The sequence below is a fragment of the Equus caballus genome, chromosome 27 (genome assembly GCF_041296265.1).
Source record: "Equus caballus isolate H_3958 breed thoroughbred chromosome 27, TB-T2T, whole genome shotgun sequence".
Classification (NCBI taxonomy): Eukaryota; Metazoa; Chordata; class Mammalia; order Perissodactyla; family Equidae; genus Equus; species Equus caballus.
The window spans coordinates 18887457-18908562 of NC_091710.1; the positions used below are offsets into that span (position 1 = coordinate 18887457).

Genomic DNA, 21106 nt, shown 5'->3' on the forward strand with positions numbered 1-21106 from the left:
AGGGGTGCTTTTTAAAAAGCTGATATATAATACTGAAGGTCAATAGCTACGGAAGGTCAAAGACAAAGTTTCTAGCACACATGTTTTATAGTGATTTGAAACGAAGCTAGGTCCAATATTCAGGGTGATTTGGCTTCCAGAGTAAATGGACGAATGCAGAAGGCTCCAGATATCTATCAACAGAAATATACTGATGGTGAAGACTGTGCCATTGTGTTCTTTGCTCTAAAGACACTATGTTTTCCTGCTACTTTCTTTTGAGGCTAATATTAAAAGAACACTGAACGGTAAAATAAAATGATTTCTCCAGCTGTTCTCTGAAAGAAAAGAAGAAAAACAGTTTCATAATCAGGAGAAAGCTTAGCTCTATTATCATAAATTTGGAAACTGGGTAAAATTACATAAAAAAGGAAGGTGTCATGTATACATGCAATTTTATTTTTGGGCATGATGTATACACAACTCACAGAATTTATAAACGTTCTGTTGTATGGCTTCCCTCCAAACATAACTAAAAAAATCCTAACTAGTAGAATGAAAAGAATTTAAAACAAATTCGACTCTCTTATTATATCTAGTAGTTTTCCTGGGTCCATTAGAAGAAAAAGGGCCTCAAAACCAAAGTGAATATACTAGATGCCACAAAGTGTTATAAGTGATATATTCTAGTGCTTAAGGGCCCCTCTTCCCCCTTCCCATATTTTATCAGACATTATGCTAAATAAACCTGCATTTTTTCTGTAAAGAACACACACATACCCGCCTCACCTTCTAACTAGTAGTAAAACCCACAAGGTTTTTTCTATTTTCTTATCACAAAGAAATAAGAGAGCAGTTTTACAAATTTACAAAAGAACCCTTACACTCTCCCATACCTCCTCCCCTCAAGTCAAGCGATTCAAACGTACTATTGCCATCAATTCAAACGGAATCAGAAATAAACATGAGCTGTTGATCCTTAGTGATCACTGTCAGTGCACTGCAGGGACAGGGAAAGGGAAACATAAAATGCACAACAAATACCAACAACAATATAAAAATTACCCAAATTCATAACATTTTAAACGATGAAATTTCTACTTTAAGATTGCAACAAGAAGTCTATTTTATTAAGCCTCGGAGATTAAGAACTGATGTTGACAATAAGTTTTCTAGAGAGGTATGATAAATAAAGAAATGAATAAAAAGAAAAAACAAATACAGTGTACATGTATTTGTTCTTCTGTAATTCTCAGTAATGTATAAACCGATAATCTAGTTATGTTTTGGGGTCTTAGCTTTCCTAAATGAGATTTTTCTTGCTGATTTAGCATGCCAAAGATTCACAATCTCCTTCCAGGGGCACCGTTATTAGAGCAAGAGTGTCGACTATAAGCAGCACAACCAAAGGATGCTCGCCTGCCCGACGATTACGTTGTCACTGAACCCTGAGTCGCTGGCCACCACTGAGTTCCAGACAGGAATCTGCGGCAGACGAATAATGGGAGGTGGGGATAAATGGCCAAGGCCAAAATCATCTTCAGAGCATTTAGATGCTACGTCTCTTGCCGTAACCACTGAGCTCTGATACACCTGATACTTGAGTTTATGCAGAGATCAGCAAACATCTTTTATATTCTAGGTCCATGATTTGGGCTTTTATCTTAATTCCTTCTCATCAGTTTCTTTTGGTTAATTTTTCCTGTTGTTTGAATTTAAGACAATTACTCAGTTCTTTCGTTTTTCATATTTCTTTAAGAAAGAATTTAAGGCCCTAATTTTTCCTCTGAATACAGGTTACACATAGTTTGAGAATGAAGAGCAGTTTTTCGTTTGCTCTAGTTTGTAGTTTTAGTTTTTGATCTCCTCTTTGATCTTAGTCATGTCAAAGAATGTGTTTCTCGAATTTAAAGTAGCTGAAGTTTTAGTTATTTATTATTATGTATTTCTAATTTTATTGGTTTGTGACCAGAGAATGTGGTCTGTAACATCTATTTTATTTATTTTTTATTTTTTGGTGAGGAAGATTGGCCCTGAGCTAACATCTGTTGCAAAACTTTTTAAACAGCTTCACTTCCCTTCCCTGCTTCGCATTAACCCGACACTTTGCTGAAATAGTTTAGCATATTTTGTCCTGCAATCTTATTGAAATTATCTTGTATTACGTATTTTATGCTTCAAGAAACCTGCATTTTACATTACACATTTCCCAAGTCACTCTTTATTCTTTTAGATTTTTTTTTAAGATTGGCACCTGAGCCAAAGACTGTTGCCAATCTTTTTTTTTTTTTCCTGCTTTTTTCTCCCCAAAGCCCCCAGCATATAGTTGTATATTTTAGTTGTGGGTCTTCTCAGTTGTGGCATGTGGGATGCCACCTCAGCATGGCCTGACGAGTGGTGCCATGTCTGCGTCCAGGATCCAAACTGGCGAAACCCTGGGCCGCTGAAGCAGAGTGCACGAACCCAACCACTTGGCCACAGGGCCGGCCCCTCTTTTAGATTGTATTGTGTTCATGTTCTACCTACTTTCTATCGTTTCTCCATCCTGAGGTCTCTTTTCTCATCCTTTTGTTATTTTCTTTGTTCCAAGTATTTTTCTCAGGTGGGATACCCTCTAGTCTTTATTTTCACGTATCTTTCATTTTCCTTGACGAGTAGAGAACTGGGCACAGAGGTCTTGGCTGCAGAGTCCTGGTCCATCAGTAGTCTGTAGATGCTATCCTACTGTCCTCTAGCTTCCAGCTTCACAAAAGTCCAAAGCCAGTATGATTCTTTTTTCTTTTTCGTATATTTTCTGTTAGGAATCTCACAGGGGTTTCTTTTTATCTTTAGAATTCAGGAATTTTTGTTAGGCTGTGCCTTAATATTCTTATCCATCTAGTCTGGATCTAAAGAAAAGTCGTGCCCCAATTCTCCCTTCTATGATCTTTCACTTGGGCTGCTAACTGCAACCCAGGTGTGTGGACACGGGCCACGAGAGACTTATGGTCCACTGACGGCTGCATTCAGTGCCACACAGTTCTTCTACGTGTCCATGATAATCTCTCCGTTCCGTTCTGCCAAATGGCCACTGTTCTCAACAACCCTAACTCAGCACAACTGTGGTTAAGAGCACAGGCGCCTGGAGTCAGAACCGTCTAAGCTCAGATGACTAGTTCTGACGCGATACCTCATGTTTCCATGACCTCAGTGTAATTAAACTCATCAAGCTTCGCTTTCTTTGATTGAGAATTAGTGATAGTACCTTCCTCATAGAGCTGTAGGATGAAATTAAATGAGTTACTTTTTTTAAACTCTTAATAATCTTCACAGCATACAGTAAGCGCTCAAACGCTAGCTGGTATAATTTCTTAGTAGCATATAGGTTGACCTTGTATAAGGTCCAACTTGTAAATATCAAACTTGCTGATTACTTGTGTATACCACCTATATTTTGTGACCACTTTTATCTTCATTCCTTTTAAAACAGGAATCCTGCTGGAGGCTAATCCTGTGCTCTTAGATCAACCTCCATCAACCTTTTCTAGGATCTTATTTCATTGGTTATTATATTTATTCTACATTTTTAATCATTCTCTAGCTACTGGCATCTTCCCCACAGCCTATAAATATGCTCAAGGTCTCTTTTATCTTTGTAAGATAATAGTCCCTCCTGAATATTGCTTTCTCCTCTAGCTGTCACCTCTCTCTTTTCCTTCATATGTGAGTTAGTAGTCGACATTAACTGCTTTTATATATTAATTTCCAGATCACCCTTTAACCCACTGCAACCTGGAATCATTGAAACTGCCCTGGAAAGGTCAGCAATGACCTCCTAATTATGAAATTCAATGGATTCTTTTCAGTTCCCATCTTACAGCACCCGAGGAAGTCAACAATATTCTTGAAATCCTTCCTTGGCTTCTTTTACAATACTCCCTTGGTTTCTCCCCTACCTCTCTGACCACTACTTTGCTATCTCCTCTTTAGCCTGTCCTTCAGACGTTAGCTCTGCTGTTGGCCTTCATCCTTTCTCATTTCATAAGTATCCCTTGGGATGATTGTAATTCCTCTTATCAGTTAAACTCCCACCTATATCATGATGTCTAGCCAACTTCTACAGGTGAATAAGAAACACAAGACCAAACGATAGCCATTAACACTAGATGACTTAGACCTTCGTACTTGGCACAACTATAAATATTCTTGGAGCATGTTCTCTCTGCTGATATTTTCATTTAAAACCAAGCTTAAAGGATGACATTTTTAGGCTGCTCTAAAAGTGCAAAGAATTTTAAAACGCAACATTTATTATAGTCCTAAATAAAAGCTAATAGCAATTGCCAACTTGGGAGAACTTACCCACTGTTTTTGAAGAGGACTCTATTCTAAGGCAGTTTCCTACACTCTCAGATGCACTTCCAATCTACCTTACCCTGGAAGGAAAAGGCTGCACGGGACAGAAATGGAAGGCAAGACCTATTTTAATTAGGAGAAAATCAAAGTCTAGGAATTTTAAGTCTAACAAGCTTCCACTTTTATAGTTGATAGCAGTATCATTTTACCATTTAAAAAAGGGCAAAATACAAAAAAATATGTTTGGTATTCTGATTTCCTACTAGAAAATTAAGCTCTAAGTCCATAAAAAATGAGCAAAGCCCACAGTAGACTGGAAACATTAGGGCTGACAACTGGATAAAAAGAAATAACTTTACTCTGTAGGGTCATTTCTGTAGGACATCTTTATTTTTCACTACTTAAAGTAGAAGATAGTGTTTAAATGATAGAATTGGGAAGGAAGAAATAAGGGATAAATTACTGCAATCAAACCACTTCAAACCTAAGACTCTTTGCTTTGCAAACTAAATGTGAGACAGAGAGCGAGATAAATTCAATCAAGAAATTTTATATAAGAAAAGAAAATGCTCCATGACTTCTAATTACTATCCATTTTCTCAAACAGATGAAGGGTGAAAATGATGCCTAAAAACATGTTAGTCTCCTCTGTGTTCAGTGCAATCTACATCTTTTCATCCAGTGTGATTCATTGGAGCACTCTACCACCCTAATAAGCACCAACAATGTGATTTCACGATGCTGTTTATTTTAAATTCATTTAAAGCATGACATGAAAAGCTTTCCTTTTTTTCCTAAGAAGACTGTTAATTAAACATCTTGTGAAGTTGAATCATAACACTCTAACACAAAAATCATCTATACAAGTACAAATAATTTGCATCAGTCTGAAAATTTGTCCTCTCAGGTGAACATAAAGTCCGACTTGGAAAGTGACCAAATCTCAACTGAAATTCATCAACATCAATTAAAAACACGCTCAGATTCCAGTTTCTAAAGTATTATTTACGCCACGCCTTATTAAATAGGTAAAATTGCTATACCTAATTAAAACAATTTAAGACGAAGTTGAAATGGTCTTGATTTCCACTAAGAGGCTATAGACAGAGAACCGAGAACACATTCTTGCTTGAAGCTATGAGGATATTCATAAAAATGTCAGTAATTAAAGTCAACTGGATCCTAAACTATTAACTCCTGATTTTTAAAAAGGCACTAAAAGCATTTTTCATAATTTGATGACTATCTTTTTAAAAAAAATTATATGTATTTCTGGTTAGATATCTTTCTAAAAGTTATTCAGCTCCATTTTTCTTTTACCAGGGAGCCCAGAATGGGCTGTATTTCCACAAATCTGGAAGTGAGGAGTGACAGCAGATTAAATAAAGGCATGCTTTAGCGCCCCCACTTAACTAATCATGCATTTGAAAATCACTTATTCACAGAATCTTAAAGCTGAGTAGAGCCTAAAGGATCATTTTATCTCATTTTCTCATGTTAGGTAAGCAATTTTAGAGTCGGAAAAATATGTCCTATATTACTGTACTAAGGAGAGTTAAAAGAGAAAAAGCAAGTCGGAAAAATATGTCCTATATTACCGTACTAAGGAGAGTTAAAAGAGAAAAAGCAAGTTAGTCAAAGCATTCAAAATGTTGCTATTAACTTGTCCAACTAACGTGTTTACAGTGCCTGTCCTCCACACGGTGACAATGTGGAGGCGCCGGCCTGGACGGGAAGACCTCCTTTGTTAGCACTGAAACACTCTGCATCATAACCCTCCTTAGTCCACAGAAAGAGGGAGCACTTACAGATAGCAGGACTTAAAGGACCTGAAATGCTTTCTCAGTAGGCTCACACTTCAGTGAGGCACAGGACATTTTCTAGGATAAATCTGGTAAGTGAAACAGGAAGTTAGGATCTATTTTTTTAATGATTACACAGCTGAACTGGAAGAGAGTTAGAAAAAGCAGGTGACCAGCAGCAGGCATTCGGAAAAGATGATTGGATTCCTTGACTCAATATCTGAAGAAACTTAAGAATTCTTAAAGTTTTTAAGCAGAAAAAAGAAATCTCAAAACCCTTCCACCCTTCTTCCATATTTCTAACTAATACAATGACCAGAATTTTCATTGGTAGAACCCTATTCTCTGCTTTCTTCTCAGTTCCAGGACTCACTAACCTCTCGTTAAAGGCTGCACTTGTCACTGTGATCACGTTGACGTGTCTGTCCACCGCCCACCACTCAGTCCAGAGACCTGTGTCACCACGTTAGCGTCTAATTCATATTCCCGCTACAGTTTTCACAGGATTGGTGTGGGGATGACATTTACTGAAAGGAGGGGATGGAGGGAGGGAAGGAGGGAGTGAGACAGAGAGGAAGAGACAAGCAGAGCCTAGGGACCTGAGTAGCACAGAGGGGAAGAGGGTGGAGTTGGGGACCTATCTCACACTTTAGTAGCATGGAAAAAGCCACAGAGCACGGCATCATCTCTTCAGGTGGGGCTAAAAAAATTCATTAGAAACAGACTAGTTTCCATTTGCTAGGCATTTGAATGGGAATTGTGTTTTTAAACAGAAATCTTCAGTGCATGGCCTGTATGTCTCTTTTTTTTTTTTTTTTTTTTGAGGAAGATTAGCCCTGAGCTAACATCTGCTGCCAATCCTCCCCTTTTTGCTGAGGAAGACTGGCCCTGAGCTAACATCCATGCCCATCTTCCTCTCCTTTATATGTGGGATGCCTGCCACAGCATGGCTTGCCAAGTGGTGCCATGTCCGCACCTGGGATCCGAACTGGTGAACCCTGGGCTGCTGAAGTGGAACGTGCACACTTAACCGCTGCACCACAGGGCCAGCCCCCAGCCTGTACGTCTTAAACCCCAGAGACCACTGTGTTTCCAGCTGCAATGTCTTTTTATAAATTTACAGTTTTTTTTTTTTTTAAAGATTTTATTTTTTTTCCTTTTTTCTCCCCAAAGCCCCCCGGTACATAGTTGTGTATTCTTCGTTGTGGGTTCCTCTAGTTGTGGCATGTGGGACGCTGCCTCAGCGTGGTCTGACGAGCAGTGCCATGTCCGCGCCCAGGATTCGAACCGACGAAACACTGGGCCGCCTGCAGCGGAGCGCGCGAACTTAACCACTCGGCCACGGGGCCAGCCCCTATAAATTTACAGTTTTTAAAAATTACGATCATATCCTAAATATCCCTTACATAATGGTCACATTTCTCTGCTGGACTGGGTAATTCCTCCAAATTATGACTGAGAAAAACCTGGATACAATCATCTTACCCTAAGGGAACACTAGGCTTCAAAGTTTAGTTAACTTTTTGTTTCGTGCATTTTCCCTTGTTTTAGAGAATGAGGGAGGGTCGGCACACCTTTTCAAAGTGTGAAAGGGCTCAGTGCCAGCACTTTCACAGAAAGAAATACAAATGTCCTGCGCACACAGGAAGCTTTGCGCTATCAGGGACCAGGTCAGGGGTCAGCGGCTCCTGGAGCCACAGTACTTGGCACAGCGGACCCAGCCTGGCTGCCATCGTCACAGTCTGGGAGCCCTTGAACCTTCAGCGTCTTCCTTCTGCCTCGCCTACGCTCATTCTTGACACTGCCTATACTTCAAACACAGCAAAAACAAAACAAAACTCCCTTCCAAATCAGACTTAAAAAAACCTGATAGGCAGTAAGAGAAAATCTCTTCCAAGTAACCCAAGGAATGAAGAGAAGATTTTGCATCAAGGACCGAGTTTTCTAAGATATCGTGATAGCAATCTAAATTTTTAGATAACAAACTGATTTTTCACCTTTGAAAGACATGGTAAAGACAAATATATTCAGGTTTGAATAGTCGTTTTCTAGACCTTGGAAGAGTCTCAAGAGCCTTGCGTGGAGAATACAATAAGCAGATAACTAACCGCCATGCACTACCCAGCCTACGCCTATTACTCTGAACCATTCCATCAATCACTTGACAATTTATTTTTAAGGTAACATAGCTCACTTTTGTCACAACCAGACCTGTAACAAGAATGCCATTATAAAGCTTACAAAAAAATACTTTCAAGAAAAGGCAGAGACTAGCAGGGTCACACACAGCCCATGACAGAAACCGACAGAGACCTCTGAAGCTACATGATGGCAAAGGCTGTGTAAGCGTTTGGCTAGTAGATGACTCACTCTTGCTTAACAAATGCATATGAAGTTTAATATCCGAATGTCAGCAATGATGGATCATCAGGACCAATAAGAATTTAATCATTTTATCATCAATTCGTAGCAGTTTCAAAATTTCAAAGCATATATAAACTGTTACATTAAAATAATATTAGACTCTTCTTCCGTGAACACTTTATATTCCAATAATAACAATAAACTATCAATAAGGTATATATTTCTTAGGCATGAGCTGCCTGGACTCAGGGCACTGTAGGTACTAGAACCAAACAAAGATAGGAGGGCATTCTTATTTTGCTGGAAGACAGACAAAACCACTCGACCATAAAAATGCCCTCAGGTGCTCTACCTAAGAGAGTCTAGAAACTAGAATCAGTTATTCACCCAGCTTTATTCCATCCACTTTGTTTCTTGCAATGCTCACCTATACACTGTTTATATCACGTCACTAGCCATTCATTGCATAAGACTGGTCTTCTTGTCTACACTTAAGCCCAAGCTCTTCTAGGTGGTCGATACCATGTTTGTTTCTCACATAGCTCCCAAAAGACATTTTGTGAATGGTTCTGACATTACTATTGGAATATTCTGTGAAGTTACCTTTTGCTTGAAAGTTAGAGGCAAATGTGACTAAGTAACATCAAGCCAGGGTGCCAGAAAGGGAAATGAGGTGGTCATGAGGAAGACTGTGGATGACCTAAAGCAGCAAAGGAGGGCACTGGATAATGTCAGAAACCGTCTAGGGGGAAGCGAGAAAGAAAAGGACTTATTTTACTTTTGAGAGAAATCACTAACAGGAAAGAAAAGAGATTGAGTACAAATGAGATAGACACTGGGGATCTGTTAATTGCAAAAGTCACAGGAATGGGGATTTCCGAAAAGGAGGAGAGAGGGAAGATCAAAGTGGAAACTACAAGTCAAGCCTCTTGAAAATGGTTGTCTAGACACTGTCTGCCTCCATGTCTCTAACTCTCTTTCCAGTCCGGCTCCCAAGCCCAGCACTCCACCAAAACTGCTTTATCAGTGAATTCCTGTGTCGGAATTCAAGCAGCACCTTCGCATTCCTATCTCACTTCTTACAGCACGGAACACTTCGACCGTCTCTTGCCATGTGCAGCACCTCTCTTTCCCTGTTTTCTTCCTGGCTCTGGTCACACTGTTCAGGCTCCTTTACTGTCTAGTCCTCTCAGGGCACATGTGAAGTGTCTGCGTTCCACTGGTTCTATCCTCCATCTTCTCCTCACTCTACAAACTCTGAGAGACTTCATCTACTCCTGTGGCTGAAATGATCAACTACTTCTGATGACGCTCCAGATCTGTACGTGCAGGCTCCCTCCTCGGCAACAGCTCTGCAATCCACGGTTGTTTGTTGGGCCTATCTGTTTACTATTGCACAGACACCTTGAATTAAACACAGCTAACTGAACTCTCCAGTTAGACTATGCTTCTCCCTTCCCATTACCCCTACCATACTTCAAGCTAATCTGGTCTCTATGTCTCTGATTGAATCTGCCTCCAATCCATTTTCCATCCTATAGCCAGGCTAATTTTTCTAAAATAAACATGGGATTATCTCACACCCCATTTAAAATCCTTTGATAGAGCCACAATGCTCTCAGATAAAATCTCAACTTCTAAACACGGTTTTCTAGGCTCTTCATAATCTGCTTGGACACCCTTTACACTCCACTGAACCTACAGCTCTTCGAATGTGCTGGGAGCTCTCACATCTAGGCAACCACTCAGGTTTCTCCCTGTCTGAATCTTCTATTTGATTCACTTCTATCGGTCTTTTAAGTATAGGTTTAGGTATTTTCTTCATGAATTCTTCCACGACCTTCTCTTCTCTTCCTGAAGCTCAGTTAATTGTCCTTCCAAATGTGTTTCAATAGCACACTGCCCTCTTTGTAGCACATATCAAATTGTACTGAAATGTTTTTTATTTGCTGATCTCTTTAGATGGAGCAGAAGCTCCCGTATGGACTGTATCTTGCTCACGATCATATCTCCAGTGTATAGCATTCTGAAAAACTGGCAGAGTCCTAATCTGATAGATGTGCTCATTACTGATTTGCTTCCTATTGTGGCCCTCTGTATCACAATGGTAGTTTGTTAGCCAAAGTTCAGCTGACAATGGATGCTTGGGTCACTTTAAGGTATAAATCTAGAAGTCATGAAATGGTTGGAATGTTGACATTTCCATGATTTTTCATGGTTTCTGGAAATAATAAGGAAGAATATCTGAATATGGGTCTGTGTTAGAAAATCTCAAAAGGTTAGTTACTCTAATTATAGAAGACGATTAGAGATCATCCCATATTCCAGTAAGAGTGGCTGGAGTCAGGGGAGTGCAAAGGGAGAGGGTAACCATTAGTCCTTCTCAGATAAGGAGGTTAAAGGGAAGGGAATATAAGCTATTGCATACTTGCTATGATTTGCCCAAAATTAGTTGAATCCAGTTGAGGAAGTTAAGGAAAACCTCTCCAGAACCGCGTGTGTTTTAAACTTGTAGTAATTAGAAAAGTCACACACAGAGCTTTAGTGCTTATCCAAGAGTAGCCACCAGCATGGCTACCAGCACCTTCCCAATGCTGCAGAGGTCAACCAACTCTGAGCCTCAGCTGCTTCATTAAGAAATGGGAACAATGTCCTCCTACGAACTTGTGAAGCTCAAACACAAAAAGTATCCTAAAAACTGTATCATATTAACAAACCAGCCTTGTTTCTGGCTGGATGATAACTGTACTTCAGACTGGGTAAGTCTGCCAACCCAATTCCTACTTCTGTGATGCCTGATGCTCTCATCTGGGAATGGTTATTCTCTTAGGTGTTATACACAAAGCAATGCTGTGTAAGGATATGTGTTTTGTTTTTTAAATACAGGAATACTGCTCTTAAATGTCCCTTCAACAAGGTGAGAGGGCATCCTATATTGCTTACTTGCTTCGCGTTTTTTGCCATATATATTTTTTTTTCATAGAAGAAAGGACTCAAGTCAGGGCAGTACCTAAATCTCTAGGGTTTGAGATGGGAGGGTGAGTCAGAAGAGGCATGGGTCTGATCTCTGGTAAACTCTTTTAATTTGGATTAAAATGTAAAATTAAACAGGTGGAACTGATGTCTGTGGAAGTGAGGAACAAAAGTCCATGTGGTATTTTTAACTAGTGTCTGTGTCAAATTGCTAAGTCCAGAACACGAAGCCTTCTGCCCTGCCCATTTCTCCATGCACCGTCCTATGAGAGCTTATGGAGGCATCTGACTGTCTCTGATCTGAAGTGGAGAGAAAAGGTAGAAGGAATTACTTATCTTGCAATAAAGCTAGCTGGGAAAGAAGGCCTGCATTTGGATGGCTGAGAAGGCTGGCCTAACTCTTAGTCATTTCATTACAGAGACTGCTGTTGTAGGATTGTGAAAAGGCAGAAAAAATGTCTGGCTGAGCCAGTCACTATTCCTTATGAGACTGGCAAGAATCAGGAAAGGATAAAAAGGGAAAAAACATTCATTTCTTATGAGTCTCAGGAAGGGAAACAACATTTATTACTCATCTATTGTAAAACAGTTGCTTTTTCCATATATTTAAAAAATTCTTTACATCAACTATACAAGTTAAACATCATTTCCTCCCATTTTACAGATGAACAAGTTGAGGCTCAGAGAAGATAGTTAACTGCTCCAAAATAAAAAAATTAGTTAAGTAACAGACTAGAGTTTGACGAGGTATGTCCACTTCCAAAGTCCTACTCTTTTAGTCCTTTACCAAGACATGTATCTTCCCAGGAGGATCTGAGGAAATCAAGCAGAGAGATCTCCGCCTAACCAAGCTCTCACTTTAACATCCAAGGAGCTGCTAAGAAGAAGATACCGTGTGTCTGTTTAGGGGGCATGCCACAGAGAGGGTTATAAACACACAGGCAGGGTCACAGACTTTAGAGGCATGAGGTACTTACCACCTCTTAGTTTCTTGTCGGAGTCACTGACAACCTTGTGACGAGCCTCTCTGTCTGGCTGGGACAGGAGTAGGGAAGATGGTGGAGTAAGTGGAGACTAAAAGGATTTAGAGTCCTGTCCCAGTATAATTTCAGCTGTTCTTGGTTCTCTTTCTGATGACTGCATTTTTTTGAAAGGGAGGAGTGACTTTTACTATTATTCTTCACTCTTAGTGAGGAAATACTTACTTATTGAATTGTTCTAAATGGGTAAAAATTATTAGGTTATTTCATAGTTGAGAAGTCTTGATGAAAGGCTTAAAAGCAACTGATGAGCAACTGATAATGCAGTAAGACGCTAAACAGATTGATATTCTGATAGGAGAGGGGTTTTGTGCATGTGTGTGGTGAGTATGTGGAGGGTAGGCTTTAAAGAAGTGAGTTACCTGCCATTATGGTCTCTTCAGAAGACATCTTTGATTCATTTAATCAAGGGAGCAGTGACCCTGCTTCCTTCTGTCTCAGGCAATACTATCCCCCTCTTTTAGAAGCCAGGGTATCGGCAGCCATGGTGGGATGGGGAGCAGTGAGAGAGCATCTGCCCACCTGAGGAAAACGGAGGGAACTCAGGGCGGGGAGTCACTGGTAGCCTTTGGACAGAAATCTTTGATGCCAAGAAATTTACAAGGGGTGAAAAAAAAGAACGGTGGCAGAACTTCAGCGTGCTGGGGAGACCCTTAAGAGCAGGTGTTAGGTCCTATTATCTTTGTGTGCACATATCTGCAGAGCCCCACCGATAGCATGCTAAGTGAGTCACTGCCAAGCCGAATTAAACTAGTCTTGGGCTAGGGGAGAAGTGGGCCTTTTTTCATTATCCTCATCCAAATAGTGAATTGGCTAACAGAGGGAAGAAGCGGAAAGGGTGACCACTTTTTCTCAGCTATACTTGAATCCCAGGAATGTTAATCTTGGCATTCCAAAAGCACAGAGAGGATAGCAATGCATCACTCCGAGGACCATGTCTTATCCAGCAGTCCTGTCCAGTGGGCTGCCCAGCATGGAGGGCAATGCTGTTTAAAGCCTTTAGTACCTGGGTGTCGGTGGGAGCAGCACACAACTCACACTCAAAGAGTTTTAAATTTCTTCGGGAAAGAAAACTGCTTCTTTTGTAAAGTGCATAGTTTATGACATTGTGACATCATCTCTTTCATTTTCATGATAAACTAGTTATTTGAAACATAATTTTTCATCATGTTTCTACTACTTGCTATCCCCTATCCATGCTATAATCCACATGTAAAAAGCTGTTTTGCCATTCTTGGAACATGCCACATTCTCTCAAATCTGTTATTTTTCACCTCTCTGGCTAAAATGCATTTTATTGCTTTGCCTGCCCAGCAAACTCCTGCTCACCTTCCAGGTATCAGGTCAAGGTGTGTTAATTCCATAGGGAGGCATTCTCTGACCTTTCCAAGCATGATTAGGGAGCCCTATTCAGTAAGACTTTTCCATTCCTCTATTAATATATCCCTCTGTTTGGCATATGTTCAATTTACCTGTTCTCTTGTTTTGTGACTTCTATGTAGGCAGAGATTGTGTCTTAGTCATCTTTCGAAGCCCAGCATTTAGCATAGTACTTGACATGTGATGAGCTCTAAATGGTCACATGACGATGTCAACCCCAAACTATACACACCCCACATCACCTTGCAATCACATAACTTACTTTTTATGTCACATCTGTTATCATGTGTTGGCACAGCAGGACTCCAGTAAGGTTAGGATTAGCCAGCAATGGGGTGTTAGAAGCCCTTTGTAGGACCCATCCTTCACCAGTACTGAGCTTCCGATACACTCTATAACTCAGAGATTATTCAAAGAGGAAGAATCTAATTACCCACTCTTGCTGTATCTCGTGGGCAGCTCAATATCCCAAAGGATGCTGAAGACCTTCTAGAGCAAAGGTCTGTCTGTTCAGCAGCAGATAGCACTGTTGACCTTACACTGCTTGGCATTTTCAGATGTAGAAGCTCATAGGGTCTTCATATTTGTATTGCCTATCTGCCTTTTTTTAATATTAAAAATCAGGAAAAAATAATTAAAAAATCAGAGTAAATATATCCACATAAGAACGTGGCCTGACAAGATTAAGCCTCCAGTGACTGATGAGCTAGTCTCTAGGATTTGTGTGAAGTTTCTGGGAACAGACATTGGTTGATTAACATGTTGAAGTTTCAAGCATTTGTCACATTTTTTTTTCAGCCCTTCCTTTTTCTTTTAAAAACAATAACAGGAGAGTAGAGACTGGATGTGAAACACGGCTGCCCTTTTCAGGGTTACCCTCACCCTAAGCAGACAGTCTGCAGCAACGCTGCCTTCTCACTGCTTCGATGAAATAGCACTCTGACAGACAAGCCCACAGCTCTATTTTGCACTCTGCTACACAAATGTATCATTTCCTTTGTGTCTGATTTCTCACTTTATAAAAGGAATTTCACCCAACTTTCCCTAAACGCACCATTTGCCATACTCCAGAGGTACCATAAATATGGAGATGGAATCTAATTTTGGAGCTCTAATCTAAACTGATGCTGAAGCTTCAAAGTTTACAGTCATTCCCTTGTCAATATTTAGTCCTTTCTCTTCTATATCTGGATGAGTCAAACTCAATCCAATTCACTTATCTGAGGGAGAAGACAATGAAATAGGAAAAGTTGGTGACTTGCAAACAATATTTCTCTTTGAGTCACCTCTGTTAAATGCTGAATGTAGGATTATTTTCTCTCTTCCTAGCCTCTCCCTGGGATGGAGTGGGTAGAAATCCTGTGGCTAGGTATTCCATGAAATCGTTTTGCCAAAGATAGTCCTTATAGAGATTTTAGAGAAAATGAAAAAGTAAGCCAAGAGAATACGATTTATGCTGGGGAAACAGCTGGGATATGTAAAATTTAATTTCAAAGGGCTGTTCCCTGCAGAGACAAAGCTAGTTGAAAGGACCAATGTGGGCCCAGAACGTACACACATGACTTATAAATTAGAAGTTGTGCTGACTCCATAGGGAAATAAAGACAATACAAGATATCTGACCAACTAGGGCCACGGATAATCTCCTAATCTGTTTTTGATATTGTTTTGTCCCTCAAAGTGACGTGTAAATTTTAGAAGGATGCCACAAATCATTTTCATTGTAATCTTTGGGTTTCAGCTAACTTCATACCTCTCTCTGCAAAGATTATTTACCCACAAAGAAAGCTCTGGTCCAAGTTGAAGCATTCCATGCCCTAATAGTCCTTACCTAATCTACTCCAAAAGGAAGAGAACAAAAGGGTTTGTGTGAGGTATGGTACTTCCCAATCTAGACATCTGAAAAAAAGTCCCAATAAAGAAATAGAAGAAAAGAGAATTATAACGTCGTTCTTTACAAAGCTGCTCTGGTAATACGCAAAATGCTGATATAGAATATAATATAGTTCAGTTGAAGTCCTCTTAAATATTGATCTGAGTGGACTCTTAAGGAACAGTGGTTTAAAAAAATTATTATTTCAGTTATATTATCTCGGGCATTGTTAGAACATTTCAAAATGTTTAAAATAAAACAAATATATTTCTCCCCAATAGTTTTATCTCCATTCTAAAGCAGTTTATTATCTCAGTAGTTCAAGTCTGGATGCCATTACACAGGAGTTGCCATCTGATCCAGTACAGTCACCCCTTGGTATCTGCAGGGGATTGGTTCCAGGAACCCCTGCAGATATCAAAATCCATGGATGCTCAAGTTCCTCACATAATTGGCGTAGCATTTGCATATAACTGATGCACATCCTCTCATATACTTTAAATCATCTCTAGATTACTTATACCTAATATAAGATAAGTACTTGCAAATAGTTATTATACTGTATTGTTTAAGAAATAATGACAAGAAAAAAAAGTCTGGACATGGTTAGTACAAATACAACTAGCATAGGCCTTTCAATCCACAGTTGGTTGAATCCATGCGTTTGGAACCCATTAAAGGCCAACTGTATTACAGATGTTATATAAAAGGGAAGGACTCCCTCCCAGAGAAACACAAGTATAGAAAGGCAGCTACAGAAGTGTAAAAAGCATGTAAGGGCATGTATTTGCACACTGAAAACAGAAGCTCAAAGTGAATGAGACCTTTTTCTTTAATATCCAAATATTAATAATCAGTGTGGTTAGGAGAGGCTGTGGTGAGACAGATATTGTCATAAACTGCTGTAGGGAACGAAAGTTGGCTTAACTTTTCCAGAAGTAATTTATAAATACATCTCAATTTTAAACAATTCCTACCCTGTTCCTGCGACCCATGATACTACCAAGAATCTATCTCAAAAACTAAACAGACATGTGCACAAATACATATATTTTACAACTGTGAAAAACTGAAAAGAGGGTATGTCTGAAAATGGGAAAAAGATTAAATTATGGTAAATCTATTTAATGGAAAATATTGTAAGCAATTAAAAATGAATGCTTTTTTAAACCCTATTAAGGAAAAAATAAACCCCTATGACTTACCATTACACCTTTACCAGATAGCAGATTGACCAAAAAATATGCTCCTGAAAAATTTCTAATTTAAAAATGTTTATGAGAATAAGTAGAATAAAAAGAAAAAGATACTGAAACTATGTCATAGTTCAAGTAGATTTAAAAATCTTTTCCTAGGAGTGATGTCAGCAAGATGGCAGATTAGGAAGTCTCAGTTCTTGTTTACCCATAGAAACACTAATTTAACAATGATTTACAGATCAAAACACCTTTATGAGAATGCCAGAATGCAGTTAAGCAGGTGCAGTACTCCAGGTGAGCAAAAGACCAAGAAAAGCTGCATTGAAACGGGTAAGAAGAGCAATTCCACTTTAACTGTGCCAGTCCCTCCTCGAAATTGCCACAGATCAGCACTGTGAGAGAATGCCCTGGTCCTTAACTTCTCCCTCAGGGGAAAGTGAAGAGTGGAGCATGCCTCCAGTGTTCTGGCTTTTTGGAAGGTTGCCCAAGGAATGGGTTTCTGTCTAACCTCATTCAGAGCTCTGAGAAAATCAGCACAGATTGGATGCCTGGGGGCTGCTGGACCAAAGGAAAGTGGTGAGTGACTTGCTGCAGGCCAGTAAGCTTGGCAAGATTGGCAGAAAGGTATACAACCTAAGGCTTCTCTCTAAGAAGGGAGAAAAAGGAGTGGAGTGTGCATCTGGTGTTCTGGCTCATCCCAGGACTGCCCAAGGGAAATGGTATCTGTCTCCTCTGACTTGGGGCACTGATGGGGAGTTGGCATACCCTGGATGCCTAGTTGCCATGCAGAGCAAGACAGAGCTGGGTGGCTTGTTGCTGTAGAGTCAGAGAAACAGCAGTGCCACAAACCCCAGAAAGATCAAGAATTACGAGCTCTCGAAAAAGAAACATGCAAGCCTCCCTGAGAAATTGCATGCACAGGCCCAAAGAAGTTGCATTCCTTAAAAAACGTTGCAGAGGCCCTGAGAATCCCTAGCCAAGAAGATTGGTGACGGTTTTCCCCTGTGTGAAAGCAATCTGTTAAGTATGTTAAGACTGAGACAGGTGGCTGTACAGATCCTAACATAAAGTTACCAGACAAATGAGGAAACACGTAGATATCGCCCAGTCAAAGGAACAAAACAAATCTCCAGAAACCTACCCTGAAGAACGAGGGGCCTATGAAACATCTGACAAAGAATTCAAATAATTATCATAAAGATGCTCAACGAGCTCAAGAAAATGACGCATGAACAAAATCTGACTATCAACAAAGAGACAGAAAATATAAAAAGGAACTAAACAAAAATTTTGGAGCTAAAGAATACAGTAACTAAACTGAAAAAATTCACTAGAAGGGTTCAATAGCAGACTTGAATTTGCAGAAGAAAGAATCAGCAAACTTGAAGACAGGTAATTTGAAATTATCCAGTCAGAGGAACAAACAAACAAAAAAAGAATGAAAAAGAGTGAAGAAAGCCTAGGGGACTTTTGGGACACCATCAATTGGACCAATATACACATTTATTAGAGTCCCAAAGGAGAAGAGAAAGAGGCAGAAAGTGTATTAAAAGAAACAATGGCCCAAAACTCCCCAAATCTGGGTGAGGAAATGGATATCCAGATCCAAGGAGTCCTATAGTCTCAAATTAAGATAAACTCAAAGACATCCATACTATAATCAAATTTTCAAAAGTCAAAGATGAAGAGAGAATTTTGAAAGCAGCAAGAGAAGAGTGACTTGTCATATACAATGGAGTCCCTTAAAAGTATCATAGGATTTCACAGCAGAAACCTTGCAGGTCAGGAGAGAGTAAAATGATATACTCAGAATGCTGAAAGAAAAAAAAAGACCTGCCATTTTTAGTCCTTTAAATGGAGAAGAGATAAAGACTTTCCCAGATAAGTTAAAACTGAGGGAGTTCATCACTGCTGACCTGCCTTACAAGAGATGTAATGAAAACAAAAGAAGAATTTGAAATGAAAAGAAGTGAAATAGCAACGTGAAAGCATATAAACTATAAACCTCACTGGTAAAGGTAAATACATAGACAAATACAGAATGATAAAACACTGTAGTAGGGTGCAAATCACATCTAACCGTAGTACAGAAGTCAAAAGAGAAAAGTGCCAAGAATAACTATAAACAGAAAAATTTGTTAATTGATAGACAATATTAAAAAAAGGTAAATTCTGACATCAGTATCATAAACTCTGTGTGTGGTGGGGAGAAGTAAATGTAATTTTTGTATGTGATTGAAGTTATTAGCTTAAAATAGACTGTTAGAACTATATAACATGGTTTATGTAAGCCTCATGGTAACCACAAAGACAACACCTACAGAAGATACACAAGAGAAAGAGAAAGAAAGCAAAATATGCTTCTACACAATATCAACAAAACACAGAGGAAGACAACAGCGGGAAAGAGGATCAAAAAAGCTACAAAAGAGAAAACAATTTACAAAATGCGAACAGTAAGTCCTTCTCTATCAATAATTACTTTAAATGCAAATGGATTAAACTCCCCAATCAAAATACAGAGTGTCTGAATGGATTAAAAACAATCTGACTATATACTGTCTACAAGAGCTTCACTTTATAGTTCATACATATATGATAAAAGTAAAGGAGTGGAAAAAGATATTCCATGCAAAAAGTAAACAAAAGAGAGCCATGCTTATTACAGATAAAATGGACTTTAAGTCAAAAATTGTAAAAAGAGACAAAGAAGGATATTATATAATGACAAAAGGGTCAATTCACCAGGAAGAGTCACAATTATAAATACATACGCACCCAACATCAGAACCCTTAAATATATGAAGCAAATACAGATAGAACTGAAATTGACAGCAATACAATAATAATAGAGGATTTCAATACCCTACTCTCCATAACGGATAGAACATCCAAACAGAATATCAAAAAATAACAGATGACTTGAAAAACACTGTAAATAAAATGGACCTAACAGACATATAGAGAACACTCCATCCAACTGTAGCAGAATACATCTTCTTCTCAAGTGCACAAAGAACATTCTCCAGGATAAATCACATGTTAGGTTATAAAACAAGTATTAAAAAATTTAAGGTGATTGAAATCACACTAAGTATATTATTTTTCAGCCACAATGGGATGAAACTAGAAATTAATGGCAGTAGGAAAAATGCAAACTTATGAATATGTGGAAATTAAACAACACACTGTCAAATAATCAATGAGTCAAAGAAGAAATCAAAAGAGAAATGAGAAAATATCTTGAGACAAAGGTAAACAAAAACACAACATACCAAAAACTTATGAGCTACAGCAAAAGCAGTACTAGGTGGGAAGTTTATAGAGATAAACACCTATAATAAAAAAAAATCAAATAAATAATCCAACTTTACACCTCAAGGAAATAGAAAAAGAGCAAGCTAAGCCCAAAGTTAGTAGAAGGAAGGAAACATCAAGATCAGAGCAGAAGTAGATGAAATAGAGGTCAGAAAAACAATAGGAAAAAAATAAATGAAACTAAGAATTGGTTTTTTGAAAAGACTGATGAAATTGACAAATCTTTAGCTAGACTACTAAGTAAAAAAAATAAATAAAATCAGAAATGAAAGAAGAGACATTATAACTGATGCCACAGAAATTAAAAGGATTATAAGAAACTGTACACCAACAAATTGGACAACCTAGAAAAAATGGATAAATTCCTAAAAAATACAATCTGCCAAGACTGAATCATGAATAAACAGGAAATCAGAACAGACCTATAACTAGTATGGAGATTGAATCAGTAATCAGAAACCTCCAACAAAGAAAAGTCCAGGACCACATGCTTCACCAGTAAAGTCTACCAAAGTTTCAAAGAAGAATTTAATGTCAATTATTCTCAAATCCTTCCAAAAAACTGAAGAGGAGGGAATACTTCTAAACTCGTTTTTTGAGGACAGCATTACCCTGATACCAAAGCCAGAAAAAGACACGGCAAGAAAAGAAAACTATAGGCCTATATCCCTGATGAATATAGAGGCAAAAATCCTTAACAAAACACCAGCAAACCAAATCCCACATCATATTAAATGCAGCACACACCACGACCAAGCTTATCCCTGGGATGAAAGAATGGTTCAACACATGAAAATGAACTAATGTGATAAACCACATTAACAGGACAAATGTCACAAATCA

At 38.9% G+C, this 21106-nt stretch overlaps 1 protein-coding gene across 23 annotated transcripts in view; it reads right to left on the reverse strand.

Moving 5' to 3' along the window:
- The window catches only part of PSD3 (pleckstrin and Sec7 domain containing 3), a 646842-nt gene that overhangs the window by 40380 nt on the left and 585356 nt on the right, over nt 1-21106 (reverse strand). The gene's annotated exons all lie outside the window — the stretch shown is intronic.